Genomic DNA, 13,796 nt, shown 5'->3' with positions numbered 1-13,796 from the left:
GCACTGTGGGATACCGCCAGGAGGCCAATACTGTTGAATTGCGGCCACACTAACCCTAATCCGACATGGCAATACCAATTTCAGCGCTACTCCCCTCGTCGGGGAGGAGTACAGAAATCGGTTTTAAGAGCCCTTTATATCACTATAAAGGGCTTCATTGTGTGGAAGAGTGCAGGGTTAAATCGGTTTAACTCTGCTAAATTCGGTATAAACTTGTAGTGTAGACCAGGCCTATGACTTAATTTCCTTGTCTACAAAATAAAGATAATACTTCCCTGTTTGAGAGGATTTAAATATATTGCTATAATCCAACATTGTTAGAAAACTGCTATTGATGCAAAGCCCTCTGCTAACTGTATACAACAAAACACAGTCAGATTATCTTCTGACCAATGGAGAGAAACCCCAAACTTACTGGGGAAATACCAACTGGAAATATGGCACTGATTATGTACTAGGTCAGAAATTCACACCATGGTTTCTGGAGTGATAAGACTGACATCCAAAGGGTAGATAGAGGGCCTATGTTCTATCTGGACTGAATGTTAATTTGGTTTTCATATACAGTATCTGTTTTCACCCTCCAGCTGTCCCAAAGCAGTGAGTTAGATACAAAGGTGACAAATATTTCACATTCTGAGGTAGGAGACAGAGGCAGAGGAAAAAAGTGAATGTTGGCCAGGACACTGGATTATTGCATACTCTTTGGTATTGTACCATCTTTTACACTTGCACCTGAATAGACAGAGCTGGACAAAAAGGACCTCAGAGTAGTGTCTGACTAGAACCACGGGGGGAAGGAGCTGAACTTCTCACACCAAGACATTAAAGGGCTAGTGGCCACCAGTGCTTAAGAGTGGGGAAGAAATGCACTTTATCACTGTTGCCATTATCCTACACATACTGAACACAGTTGTTGTGGACCACAACAGCATGAACCTGTAATAGAATGGGATACCCAGGACACACAGACTTGTAACCTCACAGGCCCTGATTCAGCAAAGCACTTAAATACTTTTAACTTCAAGCCCATGCTTGAGCTAAACTGGCGTCATGATCAACAGAGCACTGAGAGGATCATGTTCCAGCACTTTATCTCCACACAGAGACTGCTTCCAGCAACATGAAACTGTGCAGGACCTAGAGACGAACATGAGGAGTTTGGTGCTTGACCAGTCAGGAAACCAGTGTACCTAAAAGATGCTACAATGATAATCCAGAGAGTGGAGGATTTAAGAGTGCCAGACCTGCTTCCTCAGGGACAGAGAATGGCCAATAAGCCAAATTGCAAAGGAGGAGATAAGCCATCCGAGAGGTTACAACCAAAACCTAAAGGCTTTGTTAGTATGTCTATACTGGTATACTACACTGGCAAAGCCCTCCTAGTGTGGATGCAGTTTATCCCAGCTCCCCTAAGCAAAATAGATTATACCAGTTAGAGTGCAATGTTGCCAATATAACCATGTCTACACTAGGGGCTTCTGCCGGCACAGCTGTGTCAGTCTAGGATCACACCTCTTCATGCTTCTGACAGACAGCAATGCCAGCATGAGTTTGTATTGCAGACCTGGCCTACTAGTGCTCTGCCCCAAATCAGGATGCAGTGGTTCTGAGAGAAGCTGTTTGTTTCTCCCTGAACCAGGCATGCTATTGTCACACTTCATCAATTCACCAAGGCCCTGAGGAAGGCCTGTAGTGCCATGCTGAACAAATTCCTCAGTAGGGCTAGGAGTCAAATAACACTGGTACATGCATACACACTCTAGTGTCCTGTCTGCTTAGGATGGGAGCGAGCTAAGGAGTATGCTCTGCAGCCTGCACTGGCTTCCCCTTCCTTACTGGAACCACTCCAAAGTTCTGGTATTCTTTTACAAAGCCTTTGGGGAACAGGCATGAGCTCTTCAAGACTGCCTCACTTTCCAGGTCTCTCTGCAGCAGCTGCGGTCATCCAGCAGACTACCAGGGAGCACTAGGTATGACCTTCTCAACAGCAGATCTGAGCCAAATGAGACCACAGAGGGTCCTATCCTCACCATCTCCAGATACACCTCTTCTCCGGTCCCCAAAGAATCAAAGACAATCAAACACTGCACTCAAAATTAACAACTCATGATTACAGCCAAAGTAGGCCAGAGAATGGATTTCCCTTCCAGCCTCTCCCTCCTTTCCCCAGCATATAGCACCTTGATCCTACTGTGACAGGCCCTTGGGAAAGGGCAGATAGATTAGAAGGAGGGCTCATCTCAGGCCTAATTTTCTGTGTACAGGTCATAGAGTGACTGAAAATAATAGACTGACTAGTCTATTTTCAAGAGCAAAAAGTAAATAAACAGGGGAAATGGTGAAAAGTAAAGTAGATTTTCAGCTTTCAATTATGATAATCTCAGGAGTTACTAACATACTGTAGGTAAGGGAAAATGTGTCTGAATATGCTTGATTCTCCATCCATTATGGTAATGTAAATCCATGGATGTCAGTGGCATTACACAAGTGTAAAACTGGGGTGATAGGGTAGAATCAAGTCCATTCTTTTTCTTAATCAGTGTCCCTTTAAGTCAGAACTTCAGTTCAGGAATAATTTTTTTTTCTTTCCTTTCACAAATTCTCAAAATATTGACCTATCCAGTTCAGGTTCTAGAGTCAAATAATTTATAATTTAAAAAAATAACATGTTACATTTTGCAGTGTTGGTCCCAGGATATTAGAGACACAAGGTGGGTGAAGGCTTAAAAGGTTCTTTCACCAGCAGAAGTTGGTCCAATAAAAGACATTCCCTCACCCACCTTGTCTCCCTAATTTGTTATAGGGAACTCAGTTCTTCATTTTATTTATTTTTTACAGTGGTGTATTGTCTGTGATTGATGTACCATCAGTTTTCAATAATTCATTATTTATTATTGTGGTAACAACTAGAGCCCCATCACATTTGTGATGGTGACTCACATTCCTGAAAATTTTAGGCTGGGAAGACACTATATATATGGCAGGGGGACCACACTATGGCCAGCTGAAGGCTGCTATGGCAATTAGTCAGAAACCCAAAGACCACACCTGTTTTGCATAAAACAGAATCAGGTGCAGCCCCTTTCAACTTTAATGTGGTGGAATGGGGAGAGGAGACTGCAGGCCCCAAATGGCTACTTAGTTCAAGACAAAACTTAGCATCCTCAGACTCAGATTCCCTATGGGCAAATTCTTTTAATTAAATACAAAATTGCCTACACCTAGCACTGCAGAAATGTGTGGGTTTCTTCTGGCCTTTGTCTGCCCTAACACAGTATAGGATACCAAAAAAAAGGCATGGAATATTGTGCTGGGCACAAGTACTATTAACCACTAGATGGCATTCTCTCCTCATTACAGAATATTGCCAAGTATTTCCAACTATTTCCAGTTTAGTAATCCTTATTTAAACAACTTCTAAATGTATCTAAATGGATGAAAAGCTAGGCAAAAAAACATGGTTTCAATTACGTTCTCAGCAAATCAATTTTTTCCCCTTTTTGTAAATGTGTAAGTAATTAGGTACAGGTCCCTACAGGTTAAACTTTGAGCAGCATCAGTTATTTCGGAATGGTTCCGACATATGGTAGTGTCCTGAAGAAAAATGTAAGAGATGGATCAGCTGATAACTACTTCAGACATTTGATTTAAAAAAAAAAAAAAAGAGAAAACAAAAAATTATATTAAACTCACCACCCTCCAGAAAATGGTGCGCTACCTAAATATTTTCCTTAGGTAAATGAATCCTTGTCTATGCCTCAGAAAATACTGGTTTTGCTTTCAAGTGAGTTTAGTGCTCTTGAAAAGTCCCAGCCTACCTCTTGGATGATTGAGATTGGTGGGCAGAGTCCACCTGAATGAAAGCCGCCCTGTCTCTCCATCCCCTAAACTGAGTGAGGGTCCACAGAACCCAGAAAATTGAGGGACAAAAAGTGAACAATCAGGGGGCGGGGATGGCTTGCCAGCACTGCAGACTGACGTTCTTGTGATACCCAGAGCAAACTATACCAAGAGCAATGACAGCATAAGCATGCCCCATGCCTACGTTCTGCTGCACTCTTGACCTGGAAAGGCCACCTCGACGGTGGAGAAAGGAGTTTAGTATCCATGTCCCACTGAGTCTTTCCACACCTCAGCCAAGGATGGAGCCAGTTGTGATGGTGGGGTTTAAGATGTCCACTAGTGACCGGACTGAGATAACTTGCTTCATGGGTTTTTATTTCTACCTTAGACCATAGATCATCCCATGCTTTGCTGCACATTGGGCTACCCACATTTACCATCCATGCCTGTCAACTGCCTTTCTCTCCAAATATTCCCATTTCATGTTGAGATGCTTGTTGTGGTTCAGAACTGTTTGTTTCTACATTATTCGCGGTCTTCCTCTCTTTCTTCTTTTGTTTTCTGGCTTCCCTTCAAGGGTGGTATTTCGTAAGCATTCTTTTTCCATTTTCAGCACATGTCCCAGCCACTGATGTCTTCTTTTGTAGATTATTTGTTAGAGGGTGACTTGTGCAGTAATTTTTCTGACTTCTTCATTCGTCTTCCTATCTCTATATATTATTCCCAATATTCTTCTCAGACATTTGTGATGAAATGCATCTAGCTTTTGCGTATCTTTCTTGGTAAGTTGCCATGTCTCACTGCTCTAGGTTGTGATGACGATAACAATTGCTTTTATTTCTACACTAGCAATCAAATTCAAACTTACTCTTAAGTGAAGAACTGGAGTTAGTATTATTGATACTGGGCACTATACAGACCCCTGTTCTGAAAATGCAGTGACATATCTTAATGAAATCAAGCGAGTAACCCCACTCCTCCACCTCCTCATCCCCCTAAAAAAAAAAAATAAATTGTTTTCACTTCCCATTACACAGTTCAAATTGATACCTAATGGGAGCTCATTCAGACCACATATAGTTATCTAATGGAAACTGACTGCACAACATTGTAGTGAGTCTGGCACAAGTGAGTTTCTGAAATTGCCCTAATCTGTAAACTGTTAAGGCATCTTTCTCTTAAAAATTCTTTTACTTGATGGTAGACGTTGGTGACTGTGCTCACCATACAGCAAAAGCATCACTGTTTTCTCACGGATGGTTTACCAACATGTCTGGGACTCATGGAGTTAAACAGAGAACACAACTAATTATTATGTAATGCTAACCTCAGCTGCTGGTTCATTTTGAGACACTTTAAAATATGAACTGTGTATTTTACCCCTATGCACTCTCTTAATGATTTGTTTTTTTTAGACTGAAATCACTTCCAACCATCAGTTATACTCGCGGTCTCTACACATGCACTTCTCTGAGCACAAATATTTCTTTTTCCTATTGGTCTGCCAACCCCTGTCAGAGCAAATTTCACTTTAAACTAAATGCAATGATACTTAAAACCTCTTGGATTACTCAGGCTGCTGGCATGATCTATGACCTTCCCAGAATGACAGCTGAACTTTCTAATTTGCTTGTACGGCTGGGGAACCGAAGAACACATGCCAAGGGGAAAAATGCTCCTAATGTGCATGAGTGAAGAGAGATTTCTTAACAGCTTTATTTATTGATATTTACCTTGATTCATAATGTACAAAAATAATGTGCCTGTCCTGGGTCCATAGTGCCTAGGAGACATTTTAAAATACAATCAAACAAAACTAGCAATGCCACCCTTATCCAAGCCAGGAAATGCCAGGCAGTATCCCCCTTCCCCACATATACCTGCTCTCATTGTACCCGTCCCTCGGCTCAAAGCCTGAGAGAACAGACAGGCTTTGCAGTAGACCTGGAAGACCTGTTTCAGACCAGGGGATGAAGGGGGAACACCTGTATCAGCGCTCTGATGGTATTCCAGTTCAGGGGCCCGCACTGGCTGTAACTCTGTGGTGCAGGCAGAGAACAGGGCTCTCTAGGATCTTCTACATTAGGAAAATTAGCTCCCGTATTACAAAAATGGCCAGCAATAGTGCACAGCTGCTCGCTGTAGATTTTCATGAGAGTGGTAAAGATACCTCAGCCCCTTACTGAGCACTGGTGCTGACAGTTGCTGTAATATGGGCGCTAATTCCTCAAGTGAAGGCAAGCCTTCAGAAAGGCAGCTCCCAGGTCATTTGGGACTTTATGGGTCAAAAGTAACACTTTGAAATCTATCTGGAAATCCACAGGTAGCCAGACCAGAACCCAGAGCATCGGCATTGTGTGCTCCCAGCAGGAAATACTGCTGAGGAGGCAGGTAGCCTCACTATACACCAGCTTCAGCCTCATATTGTATTTAAAGATACCATATAGCCCCATGCAGAGTGCACTGCAATAATCAAACTATGAGGTGACACAGGCATGGATGAGGGAAACCAGGTCCACATCTGAAAGAAGAGGTTGCAACCTCCTGATGAAGTGGAGATGGACATAGGTGTTCTGGTGACTGCTGATACATGACCCCACAGCAGGTGGGGAAATTGTATTTCAAAACTTGAATATGGATTTAAATAAGATTTTTTTGGCCTCTGTTTCATGTTTGGTACCCAAAAATGCAGGGACAAAAAATAATTGGCCACTGAAAACAGGAGGTCACAGTCACATACACTGTAAGTGTCAGAGCCAGGATTAGAAGCCAGATGTCTTCAAATCCTAGTCCTGCTCTGAAGACCAGCCAACCCCCACTGCCTGCATATCTTGCATGAATCAGATTGATGCAAGACCCACTTGTAATTTTAAGAGGCACTAAACTAATGAACGGGAACACATTTTAAAAAGGTCTCCATTTAGTACAAGTGCAAATGTTTATCCATACACTCAAGGTGGGGCCTTGATCCAGCAAAGCACTTATGTATGTGCAGAACTTTTCATTCATGAATAGGTCCACGGACTTCTGTGGGACTACTCACATGCTTAAAGCTACTCATGTGCTTAGGTGCTTTGCTCAACTGAAGTTTATTTGCATGCATAACTATGCAACACATACGTACACACATGGGCTCCGATCTTGCTCCCACTGAATTATAACTGATCTGGCAAAATTTACATAGATGTCAATGGAATGAGGATTAGGCCCATATTTTTAGGTGTGCAGGATCCTTTGAAAACTTGGCCTCAGTACTGCCAACAGACATAGAGCTCCCTCTTTGAGAATCACTTGCATACCTTATTACGATGAATATTTTAAGAATACAGTTTAAAATGTGCAAGGTTCTCTCCCCCTACCCCCAGCCATGCAACTAGTAGTCACAATAATCTTATCCTCAGAGTCCTATCACTTCACTTCTGAAAGAGACTCTATTAGTCAGTGACAGTATTGTTGATAACATATAGTACTGTTACAGTTCTAGCCATCCTGCTGTAAAATCCTATGCCATAAAACTTTGGAATGCATAAACTGGGTTGGACTAGATGATCTCCTGAGGTTCCTTCCAACACTAATAATCTATGATACTCTATCTATGAAACTGTATCAGGTTCCTGTGTATAACACAGAGGATGAATTATGTTCAATACATGGTAAAAGACACTATTTTTCCCTCATGGGGTACCCAAGCCATGAAAATGAAACACCACTCACCATAACTTTGAGACATAAGTCCAGCATTGTAATACATACATAATGAACTGCATCTAAATTGTATCATACTTGAGTGCCAACAAGAGACAGGACTTGATAGTGCTTAAGTCTGTATTTTCTCTCCTCTCTTGGTAGCTCTCATTTTTAAGTGCTGATGAAAGGTACTAGATTGAAAGTCCAAGAGCCTTTATCTGCAGGTAAGACACTACAAGCTTCTCAGTGTGCTTCTTCCCCCTCCCCCCCACAAAATGACCACCTGTAGAGTTGGGAGGATCATTCAGTAGCCAGAGGCCATTAGTTCCCTGGACTTTCTGCTGAGACTACCAAACAAGTGCCAGCTAGGATGATCATTTTGTGATGGACTCCTGTCCACTAACTAATGGATCGAGGCCACTATGCTAATGTCACACAGGTCACTTAGCGTTCAGATGGTAGCTACTCATGGTTGCTTGGACTCTGGTAACCAAAAGACAAAAGGTTCCACAGATCCACTATATAATAGTCTGATGCAGCTACTTCTCTGTTTCTCCTTAATTGTCCACTAATTTGTTCTGCACATCAGCTTATGACAGCAAATCCTGGGAGACTGGGAGGCAGAGGTTTTTATATGTAATAACAGATCCGGTAACTATAGTCATGACCTGTAATGGTATGATAATTGCACGATAAATTACAAATATTTTAAATTCTGTATTTCATGGCCCCACCTTCCTTCTTCCCCTTCTGTTTATCTTTCCCATACTTTGTCTCTCTCAAATTCAGCTTGGATGGAAGCTTTGGGGCAGGAACTGTGCAATTATTGGTACATAAAGTACCATGCATATCTGCATACTAATATTAAATATTAATTACACAAATAATTATATTAACATTAACGTTGCAAAGTCAAGCACTCAAAAATTAGGAAATGCCAGAGTTCAGGTTTTCTGTGCTTCCTTGTGCATATGCTTTATGATATAGTCTCTAATTAATCACTAGACCCACTAAATCGACCCCCGCTGCATTGATCGCAGCAGCATCGATGCCTGGTTAAGTCTAGAGATGGCCGACTTAAGCTGTAGCTGTGAGTGCTCAGCACTTCTGTAAATCAGAATAAGGGTCTCAAGTCAGGTGGCCAAAGTCTGGTGTAAGTGACTAGCCCTGCATCACACAAGAACTCTGTCAGAGGCAGGGATGGAATCTAATGTTCTAGGGTATGTTCAACTGCTTTAACCATGAAACCATCCATTCTTTTTCTGCAGTCTCCTGCCTCATTCACTAAAAACTTTCCAACTTCTACAACAAATGAGGCAGGGGTCCTACAGACAGCATCCTTAACTACACAGCTTTGATTTCTCCTGAGTGAGCCAGGGACCCTGAAGGAAAAAGTAGTATGTGATCATGTAATAAAGACTGTACATAATGCATATGCACAAGAAGTCTCAATTAAGGTTGCAGAGACCTTAATTCCAGCATGAACTAATTTCTGAGTGCTTGATTCTGCAACTTTAATATAGGCTGGTGGGTGGCTGCTTCTCCCCTCTGTATTATTTACTATTCAATTAAAAAAAAAATTGAAAATACAAATTCCATCATGTGGCATCACAGCCTCCTTGCCTGTGGTTCAGGTGCCTTGACCTGCACCCAGAATGGCCTGCAGTAGCCCAGAGCTGCAACTGCATGGAAAGTCCTGTTCAGCTCTAGGCTGGAGCATGCAAAAAGTGGAAACTAGGCAAATTACAAATAAGGCAGTCAAGCAATTAAAAAAATTAATTGTGATTAATCGCACTTTAAACAATAACAGAATATCATTTACTTAAATATTTTTGGATAGTTTCTACATTTTCAAATATATTGATTTCAATTACAGCACAGAATACAAAGTGTACAGTGCTCACTTTATATTCATTTTTTATTACAAATATTTGCAATGTAAAAAACAAAAAATAGCATTTTTCAATTCACTTAATACAAGTACTGCAGTGCAATCTTGATCATGAAAGTTGAACTTACAAATGTGGAATTAAGTACAAAAATAACTGATTTCAAAAATAAAACAATGTAAAACTTTAGAGCCTACAAGTCCATTCAGTCCTATTTCTTGCTCAGCTAATCACTCAGACAAACAAGTTTATTTACATTTGCAGGAGATAATGCTGCCTACTTCTTTTTCACAACATCACCTGAAAGTGAGAACAGGCATTCGCATGGCACTGTTGCAGCTGGCATCACAAGATTTTATGTGCCAGATGCACTAAAGATTCTTATGTACCTTCATGCGTCATCCACTATTCCAGAGGACATGCATGCATGCTGATGGCTTCTGCTTGATAAAAATCAAAAGCAGTGTGGACCGACGCATGTTCATTTTCATCATCTGAGTCAGATGCCACCAGCAAAAGGCTGATTTTCTTTTTTTGATGGTTCAAGTTCTGCAATGTCTGCATCGGAGTGTTGCTCTTTTAAGACTTCTGAAAGCATGCTCCACACCTCAACCCTCTCAGATTTTAAGAATCTGAAGTACCTTCCAAACCTCGAATCGAGTGCTATAGCTACCTTTAGAAATCTCACACCTTCTTTGCGTTTTGTCAAATCTGCAGCAAAAGTATTCTTAAAATGAACATGTGCTGAGTTATCATCCGAGACTGCTATAACATGAAATATATGGCAGAATGCGGGTAAAACAGTGCCGGAAACATACAAGTCTCCCCGAAGGAGTGAAGTCACAAATTAATTAACAATTTTTTTTTTAAACAGGTGTCATCAACATGTTCTCTGGAATGGTGGCTGAAGCATGAAGGGGTATACGAATGTACAGCATGTATATCTGGCATGTAAATAACTTGCAGTGCTGCCTACAAAAGTTCCATGTGAACACCTGTTCTCACTTTCTAGTGACATTGTAAGTAAGAAGTGGGCAGTATTATTTCTTGCAAATGTAAACAAACTTGTTTGTCTTAGCGATTGGCTGAACGAGAAGTAGGACCGAATGGACTTGTAGGCTCTAAAGTTTTGCATGGCTTTGTTTTTGAGTGCAATTATGTAACAAAACAAATCTACATTTGTTAGTTTCATTTTCATGATAAAGAGTTACAGTACTTGTAAGAGGTGAACTGAAAAATACTATTTCTTTCATCATTTTTACAGTGCAAATATTTGTAATAAAAAATAAAGTGAGCAGTATATACTTTGTGTTCTGTGTTGTAATTTAAATCAATATATTTGAAAATGTAGAAAAACATCCAAAAATAATCAATTTTAATTGGTACTTATTGTTTAGCAGTGTGATTAAAACCGTGATTAATTTTTTTAATCACGATTACTTTTTTTGAGTTAATCACATCGGTTAACTGCTATTAATCAACAGCCCTAATTACAAAAGATGAATATGAACAAACAACACAAATATGCAGGGACAAAATTAGAAAGGCCAAGGCACAAAATGAGATTAAACTAGCTAGACACAAAGGGTAATAAGAAAACATTTTATGAATACATTAGAAGCAAGAGGAAGATCAAGGACAGGGTAGCTCCGTTACTCAATGAGGGGTGAGAGGAACAACAGAAAATGTGGAAATGGCAGATGTGCTAAATTACTCTCTTGTTTCAGTTTCAGCAAAAAGTTAGTAGCAACTGGACATCTAACAGTGAAAGACAGCGAAAATTAGGTTGGATCAGAGGATAAAATAGGGAAAAAGGTTAAAAATTACTTAGTCAATTTAGAGGTCTTCAAGTCACCAGGGCCTGATGAAATACATCCCAGAATACTCAAGGAGCTGACTGAAGAGATTTGAGTCATTAACGATTATCTTCAAAAAGTCATGGAAGACGGGAGAGATTCCAGAAGACTAGAAGAGGGCAAATATAGTGCCAATTTATAAAAAGGGAAATAAGGAAAACCCAGGGAATTACAGACCAGTCAGTAACTTAACTTCAGTACCCGGAAAGATAATGGAACATATAATTAAGCAATCAAAATTTGTGAACATCTAGATGATAATAAGGTGATAAGTAACAGTCAGCATGGATGTGTCAAAAACAATTCATGTTAAACCAACCTAATAGCTTTTTTTGACCAGCTAACAAGCCTTGTGGATTGGAGGGAAGTGGTAGATGTATCCTGAGTTTAGTAAGGCTTCTGATACTGTCTCACATGATCTTCTCATACATAAACTAGGGAAATAAGTGGGTGTATAACTAGTTGGAAAACCATTCCCAGAGAGTACTTACCAGTGATTCACGGTCAAGCTGGAAGGGCGTATCAAGTGAGGTCCCACAGGGATCAGTTCTGGGTTTGGTTCTGTTCAGTATCTTTATCAATGATTTAGATTATGGCATAGAGTACACTTATAAATTTTGCGGGCAATACCAAGGTGGGAGGGGTTGCAAGTATTTTGGAGGATAGGATTAAAATTCAAAATGATCAGGTCAAACTGGAGAAATGGTCTGAAGTAAATAGGATGAAATTCAGTAAGAAGAAATGCAAAGTACTCCACTTCAGAAGGAACAATCGGTTGCATGCATACAAAATGGGATATGACTGCCTAGGAAGGAGTACTACATAAAAGGATCTGGCCATTATAATGGATCACAAACTAAACATGAGTCAACAATGTACACTGTTATAAAAAAAAAGCAAACATCATTCTGGGATTTATTAGCAGGAGTGTTGCAAGCAAGACATAAGTAATTATCTATTCCACGCTGATTAGGCCTCAACTGGAGTAGTGTGTCCAGTTCTGGGCACCACATTTCAGGAAAGATGTGGACAAATTGGAGAAAATCTAGAGAAGAGCAACAAAAATGATTAAAGGTAGAGAAAACATGACCTAAGAGGGAAGATTGAAAAAATTGGGTTTGTTTAGTTTGGAGAAGACTGACAGGGGACATAACAGTTTTCAAGTATATAAAAGGCTGTTACAAGAAGGAAGACAAACTGTTCTCTTCAACCTCTGAGAATAGGATAAGCAGCAACGGGGTTAAATTGCAGCAAGGGAGGTTCAGGTTGAACATTAGGAAAACTTCCTGTCAGGGTGGTTAAGCACTGGAATAAATGGTCTAGGAAGGTGGTGGAATCTACATCATCGGAGATTTTAAAGAGCGGGTTAGACAAACACCTATCAAGGATGGCCTGGATAATACTTAGTCCTGCCATGAGTGCAGGTGACTGGACTAGATGACATCTCGAAGCCCCTTCCAGTCCTATGATTCTATGCTCAGTGTGAACAGACTCTTCAGGTAATTTAGCTGTTAAAATCTGTCCCAGTCTCTACACTGAATTTGTGTGAACTGCAATTACCATTTGTAATTTTTCAAAGGTTTATAACTTGGCCAGATTAGAGTAGGTTTTCACAGGGACAATAAAATGCATATCCTTCACACAAAGGCCTCCCCACACTGCCAATGTGAAATCCCTGCTCCAAAGCATGGGGGTGCTAGAGCTCTTTAAAGAAAAGGTCACCAGAATTTATTTTAACATGGGCAAAACAACATTTTTATTTAGTCTTGTTCTCAGAAATGACAATCATTTTGGCTGAAGTTTTCAAAAAAAAATTCAACCTGAGGCAGACACCCAGCATGGAAAATTTCAGCCCAAAGACAAATTCTGGCAAAGTTATAAGCCACTGAAGACAGGGTCTTATAATGGGAAGTGACAAGCAACCATAAGAATAGGCTGCACTATTAGCCCCACCTATAATAGGGAGCCACATCATCTCTCGTACTTTTCTGCATGAATGGGTAGGACAGAGGGCTGTAGTGAGGGAGGCAGAAGAGAAACTCAAGCAGCATTACCCTCCTCCCCTGCCACCAGATTTCACGGAGGTCCTCCACGTAAATGTGTGTGGCTTAGACTCTACTCACTTTGGGGGCAGGGCAGAGTCCCATCTTGTACTCCTACTTTGTCCCCAAACTTGCAGTGTTCCCCATTGAAGTGAATTAAGTCTATTACAGATTTCCCATCGATGCTCAACCTGGGCCTGACTCACCGCTTTTATGCCGGTGTAACACCAATGATTTCAATGACATGACACTAATCAGCCCCCTATCTCCTCCCTCAGAGGCAGCACACTGAGGTGGCAGCTAACCAGTGGCAGCAGAGGTCCTGAAGGAGCAGTAAGCTAGGAGTCTGGAGGACCCCACTCAAATATTGTGGGTCCTCAGCGTACACTCATTCCAAACGCCACAACCCTGTCCAATTGCTGGCGAGAAACCCCCTCTCTGGTACACTCATGGGGACTCCGCAAGTTGTAACTCTC

At 40.9% G+C, this 13,796-nt stretch overlaps 1 protein-coding gene across 5 annotated transcripts in view; it reads right to left on the bottom strand.

Annotated features, from left to right (window-relative positions):
• The window catches only part of KIFAP3 (kinesin associated protein 3), a 174,970-nt gene that overhangs the window by 3,583 nt on the left and 157,591 nt on the right, over window positions 1-13,796 (bottom strand). The window contains exon 20 of one of the 5 annotated variants that reach the window (XR_007775618.1): window positions 11,250-11,387. The exons of the other annotated variants lie outside the window; for them this stretch is intronic. The gene's annotated coding sequence lies outside the window, so the exon portion shown is untranslated. The remainder of the gene's footprint in view (window positions 1-11,249; window positions 11,388-13,796) is intronic. 5 annotated transcript variants of the gene reach the window in all.

The sequence above is a fragment of the Gopherus flavomarginatus genome, chromosome 7 (genome assembly GCF_025201925.1).
Source record: "Gopherus flavomarginatus isolate rGopFla2 chromosome 7, rGopFla2.mat.asm, whole genome shotgun sequence".
Classification (NCBI taxonomy): domain Eukaryota; kingdom Metazoa; phylum Chordata; order Testudines; family Testudinidae; genus Gopherus; species Gopherus flavomarginatus.
Note: the sequence above shows the minus strand (reverse complement) of the source record. Positions and strands in the feature narration are given on the sequence as shown.